Source organism: Archocentrus centrarchus, chromosome 16, assembly GCF_007364275.1.
Source record: "Archocentrus centrarchus isolate MPI-CPG fArcCen1 chromosome 16, fArcCen1, whole genome shotgun sequence".
Lineage (NCBI taxonomy): Eukaryota > Metazoa > Chordata > Actinopteri > Cichliformes > Cichlidae > Archocentrus > Archocentrus centrarchus.
Genome location: NC_044361.1, coordinates 36,592,695 through 36,599,217, shown reverse-complemented (window position 1 = coordinate 36,599,217; position 6,523 = coordinate 36,592,695).

Genomic DNA, 6,523 nt, shown 5'->3' with positions numbered 1-6,523 from the left:
TGCTGTATTCTGAAACCTGATTGATTGATTGAAACTCTTCAAATAGATCATTCCTCTGCTAATGATCACCCAGCTGTATTGAAATCAGACTATAATTAGCCTGATCAAGTAAAGGCTTTTAAAAGGGGTAGTTTAATTATAGCTACCTTGAAAGCCAGTTAAGGGAGATGTTCTGGGCCATTCTAGACCTGCCTGATGTCTTCAGCCTGCTTCGATGAGCATGACCACAGGGTGCCCTTTGTGAGGAAAGAGCTAATTGACTGTGTCACGTCCACCTCGAGTAGCCACATTTTGATGCAGTCGTACCAGTTTTCTGAGTTTTAACTCCTTTAGGCCATCTTGAGAAGCCTTGTCTTCCCAGAAAGATGTACTACTTCTGCCAAGTGTTTCTCTGCTCACCTGAGTACACGCTGCCACTAGACATGCTAAACAGAGAGAAAAAGGAAGTGCTTGTCATTCCCCAATAGACTCCCCTGTCTGAGTCTGTCTCTGTGTGCGCAGCGTTCCATGTCTGCCGATGCCTTATTCAGCCAGAAACTAAATTGTAGAGGTTATATTTAAAAGGTTGCACAAAAGCTGAACATGGTATTCAAACACAGATATCCTCCTGAATCAAAAATATTGCTGTATTGCATTACCAGCTTTGTCCTAACTGCAGCATAGTGTTTCTTTATTTCACCTTGGTAGTTAGAGGATTCGGTTCACTGATAATGTGGAATGAAAATCAACTTGCTGGGCTGCATGATCTGTCACATGTCTGCAGTCAGGCTGCACTAACTTAACCACCCATGAAAATTCTGAAAAGAAATTCCCTGCAGTGTTATTCAGGGGCACAAGAAGTATTCAGATACAGTAAATGTCATAGCACAATCTTTAATTAATTAAGTAATTAATTTTACTGTGATATGAGTACAAAATAAGTAGATGTAGCAGAAGCTCAGGTGATAGCGGGTTGCTTTGAATAAAAATAAAAGTATAATCTACTTATATTTTAATCATTTGCTCACTGCCCCTTACAGACAGTTAAAATATTTAACAACTGGTTTAGCATTACTGATGCATTGAATGTTTTACAGTTAAACTCTACAAATTAAGGGCCACAAAACAAATGCAAAAAAAAAAAAAAACAAATCCCCCAAACTACCCAAAACCTACAAAGTGATTCAAGAGAACCACATAGATATCCAAAGAACATGAAGAGACACAAAACATCTGCAAGGAGATGCAAAAAACCCAGAAAGACATGCAAAACAAGTTCAGATGGATGCAAAATGGATGAAGAACGGCTACAGAAATGTAAAACAACCAGAGAGAGCCAAGTACTTGCACATACATGTACATACATGTGGGTATGAAACAACAACACTAACATGCTAACATATTTTTGATCCTTGAAAGATTTTTTTAATGTTTATTTCACTGCAGATTGCTAGCATGACATCTGTTTTTCTTCAGTATCACGCACACAATCTCTGTGTACATGCATTAGGTTTTGAGTGCAATGTGCTAAAAATAGTAAGCACATATCTCAGGAAAATGGACCTCCATTTTAGACTTTTCTTTCTTTTTTCCTCGTCATTGTTGAGTCTCAGACTGCCTCAAGGTCAGCCGTGCGTTTCTGCAGCTCGACTCTTACAGTGCAGCATCCTGCCAAATGAGGCGGCACCATGCTGCCTGACACTGTGAACTGCACCTGCACGTCTCCACCTGTGGATGACTGATGTGCTGTTTTATATACTTCTTAGGCTGTCTCTCACTCATACACCCACATATGTCACTGTCTATGCAGTGCAAGTCAGATCACTGCCTTTCACTTGTTCGCCGTTGTTTAATCTTTTTAGCTGTTGGTTTCATGCACTCGGAGACAACGGTTGCATGCATATGTTTACATATCGTTTCCATTACAATTTAGACAAAGTCGACTGAGTTCCTAAACCTGTACATTGCCCTTTTTTTGTGCTTAATGCCAGAGAGGAGATTACAACATAGCGGGAGCAGAGGCTTTGCATTGCTCCCTGAGGAATTGTTGTCAGTTCTTTAGCAGGAATAATGATGAAGGTTTGTGATCGTGTGTGACAGAGTTATGGGAGATCACCCTGTTAGGCTGCTCTCTTGAGAGAAACAGCAAAAGTGGCTCCAAATGCTGTGTCAGTCACACGGGCATTCTGTCTTGGGAGATGGAGGTGAGAGGGTCTGATTATCTTTCACAGCTCTAACCCATATCTCCGCTCACGGGGTCTGCTCGCTCTCTCTCTCTCTCTCTGTTACTTTCTTCTACATTAAACAACTGAATCAAATCCACAATTCATGAAAGTTTCAATTACCGCACTGCTGTCATGTCTGAATCCACCAGAGAGCTTCAGAACCGACACAGTCCCTGAGTGCAGTTTATTATATCATATTATATGGAAGAATTATGGCCCCACTCTAATGGAACTGTCTTTATGTGTTTAATGTACCGAGGCAGAGCTGCAAACCCATAGGATGAGGGTAACCTAATTTAGAAAAGAGTAATCAAGGGGAAACAGCTACCCTGACTCTACCCAAACTGGAAAAAAAGTTATTTCTGAAATTGTTTATGCTATACATGATGAAAAAAGGGAACGTGATATTAAATCATTAACAAGAAGCACGCTGAGAGCGCAAACCTCTGCCAAGCCAGCTCATTCTCTGAGCTGTATTCACTTTTAAGGGAATAATATTGGATTTTGGATGTATTCATTTTGTTGTCTTTGTAAACGTACTTTATGCAAAGTGCAGGCTATTTTTTTTTTACTCTCATTTACTTTGAATATAGCTCCTCCAGTCTGCATGTCAAACGTGGGAATGTGGCTTGTAGTAAAACATTAGAGCTGAAAAATGCTATATAAGTAGCAGTCCTCACCCAGAGGATTCTTTAAAAAGCTTTATTTCCTTATTTACAGGGTGATTCAGAACAGGCCTGCTGCTCATCCAGGTCAGTGTATTTAGTTTATTTAAATATTGCATAAACATCCACATTTCTGCTTTTTCATAGAGCGAGAGGCAGGGTACAGCCTGAACAGGTCGCCTGCCTGTTGCAGGGCCAACACAGAGAGACAAACAACCTTCCACACTCATGCTCGCATTCACACACAATGTTTGTGTGTGTAATTAAAAAGTTTTCTTCTTTAAAGGTATAGCAATAAAACTGACTACATATACATTTGGATATTAAATAAAGAGTCAGGGTTATTTAACCTTCAGCTGCTGGGAGCCACAGAGCCATCGCTGCTCCTCAAAAGAAAGCTTAAAAGAAGAAACCGATCAAATTCATTTTTTTCTCCCTCCCCATTCTTTGTGTTTGAGGCTCAGCTGAATGAAACTATGCAAGCATGAAATTTCCTAATGGAAACCGTCTGTTTTTCAACCCTGACTGTTCCTTAAAGAGCTGCAGATAAGAGCTGCAGGGAGAAGAAAGGCCTTCAGTTTGATGCCTTTTAGAGTAACAGAGGGAGAGAGAAACTGTCACCACGGTGAACGGAAGAGCCTCATGGTTTTACTGGTTCAGATCAACTGGTGCTCGTATCTGACCTCATAAAGACTTCACTGTTAAAATGGGCAGAGGTGGGAAGTAACGAAGTACAAATACTTCGTTACTGAAGTAGATTTTTTAGGTATCTGTACTTTACTTGAGTATTTATTTTTCTGAGTACTTTTTACTTTTACTCCCTACATTTTTACACAAGTATCTGTACTTTCTACTTCTTACATTTTCAAAACAGACTCGTTACTTTTTAACACGTCAGGGAGAAGTTTGCGTTTCCGGTCAGTGCGCCTCAAACATCAAACGATCTGAGCCTAAATGGAGGAATAATAACAGATAAGAGACAATCCTACTGGCGTATCCTCCATCATCGGGGCTTATCTGGTACAAAGGAATTAAATACACAAACCCATATAATTAATGTATCATTTATAGCGCTATAATCGGGCCGGACCGAGTCCGTAAGTTGCGCTGCGGCACATAAACAGCTTAGCTAGCGCTACTGAAGAGGAGCGAGCATGAAGGGAGTAACGTGTGGCAGGTAAATGCAACGTTTCTAAATGCTCAACAAATATCAGCAAACACACAATGTGTGTGCAGTTTGTCACACAGTGTGTCTGCTAGCTAAAAGCAGAGCTGCTGTATTTCCAGGGAGAGCAAAGAGAGAGAAGTTCACTCAGAGATGGAGAAAGAGGACAGGAGAGGAAGAAGAGAGGTTAGAATTAAAGGTAAAGACTGGAAAATAAACTGAAGTATGCTGACTTTGTGTTATTCAAAGATTGTATGAAAATGCTGCAGTTTAGTGCGTGATAAACAGGTTAGCTGGTTGTACTGTATTTACAGTAAAGCTCTGTGTTGGTGCACAGAGGCTGTGTTGATGGTCAGAGTTACAGGTTACATCAGTGCAGCAGAGATGAGTTTGAATCAAAGCTGATGCTGAGATTCATTCACTGAATCTAACATTTCTACAGCCTGTATGCTGTCAGTGTAGGGGATGGAGATCAGCTTAGAGAGCTGTGAAATACTGGGTTACATCTTTGTGAGTTTAGTTCATCCACACAGAGCAGTAAACCTCAGAGCAGCAGCAGCAGGTCAGCTGATCACAGCCTGCACACCAACATCATTTACTGCAGCTCACAATAGAAAGCCGTGATTCTTCTCCCCATGCAGAGCCACTACAGCTGATCTTAGGGTTCCTCCACCTTCTGAGTCCCACTGTAACCCCTGAGTATCCTCATGTTGGTGTTTAGGTGGAGGCACAGTCACCCTCTACTATGGAGGACACAGAGAACAGAGCTGTGCTTAAATTAACTTTCACAGTTCGTGTCCTACATAACAGTTTCAAGCTGAGTGCATTCATTAGAATTAAAATTTAGATTGAAATAACGTTTGTGTTCTCATGTATTATTTTATATTATTACAATAATATATAATGAGGTTCAGTTAGCTTTACACAAAAATAGCAGGTAGAAACGTCCTCCAAAGAGCTACTTTTACTTTCTTACTTTGAGTAAATTTCAGAACCTGTACTTTTTTACTTTTACTTAAGTAAAGAAGTTGAACCAGTACTTTGACTTTTACCAAAGTATTTTTTAACACAAGTACTTGTACTTCTACTTAAGTACAGAATGTCAGTACTTTTGCCACCTCTGAAAATGGGTTATGCTGTAAGAGGCAGAAAATATACATAAGTATATTTTAACTTATTTTCAGAGCTTGCTATGGATACCTTTAACGCACTTGGCATGTGTCACACTGAATGCACGACAAAGGGACATTTTGTCTTTAACTCATTTTTGTCTTTGTTTGTACCTTTTTTCCACTCACTCGTCTTTTTCACTTTCACCTTAGCTTTCCCACATTTCCCACAATGTCTTTCAGCAAATGAGGGCTCTGAAGTTGTTGAGTTGAATCCACACTGGAAGCTGTAGCATGTTGTTTTTAAAGGTACAGAACTCTTAGTTCAGGGTGGGCAAGAACTTCATGAATTTGGTAGATATGTTAGATAATGTTAGACCCCAGGTGGTCTGACTGTGCAGGTTCTCAGTCCTCCGGGTCATGGTGGTCTTGAGAACTTGACAAAAGAATGTGACTGGACTTCTTTAGGTTTGTGAAAACCTCTTTACATCCATCAAAATGTAATATTTGTCAGAGTATACTGTACGTCTACATGAAAGAATGAAGAAAATATTAGTGTTACTGATCATTAAATTCCATGTTTTTAATAGTTTAAACAGCTGCATTTTTAATATCGCTGCACGGACCTGCATCACGATTAAAAAAATCCACTAATATTTAGTAATTTTTGAAAGAACACATACAGTTTGGCCTAAATGACATTTTTTGTACTTTTGCTTCTGTAAAGCAAATAATCAAAATGTGACTGAAGTGCAGACTTTCAGCATAAATTCAAGGGTTTTACAAAAACCTTTAACAGATAAGGAATTCCAGCCATTTTTATACAGTCCTCCATTTTCAGAGGCTTTCTCTTGTTGTTTCAAGACAAATGAAGAAGACATAATATGTCAAGTTGATTCGAAGTGTTGAATTTGTGTTTTATTTGTATGGCTTTTCACTGTGATTTTAAATATGAGGCTTAAAGAAATGGAAGACATCATTAGTTTGAAAACACAAAATAAACCAGACAGATGGCCACATCAACAATCTGAGGTGTTCTTACAAAGAAAGAGTACACAGACCAGCTCAGCAACACCAAGGCTGAAAAAACACAAATGACAACTGACGAGCACGATGACAGAGAAAAGAAAATCAGTGTCACAGCATCCAACCAAATCGAGAGGAGGTAGGAATATCATCGCCAGTGTCTACAATCAAGAGACGCCTCCATGAATGGAAATACAGAGGATTTACAACAAGGACAAGAACTCAAGAGCAAAAAGGACAAATTAGAAAACCGATGCCTGCACAGTTCTGAAAACAACACTTTGGACAGATGAAACCAACATTAACTTGTACCAGAATGTTGGAAAGACTAAAGTCTGAACCATTCTGCACTAT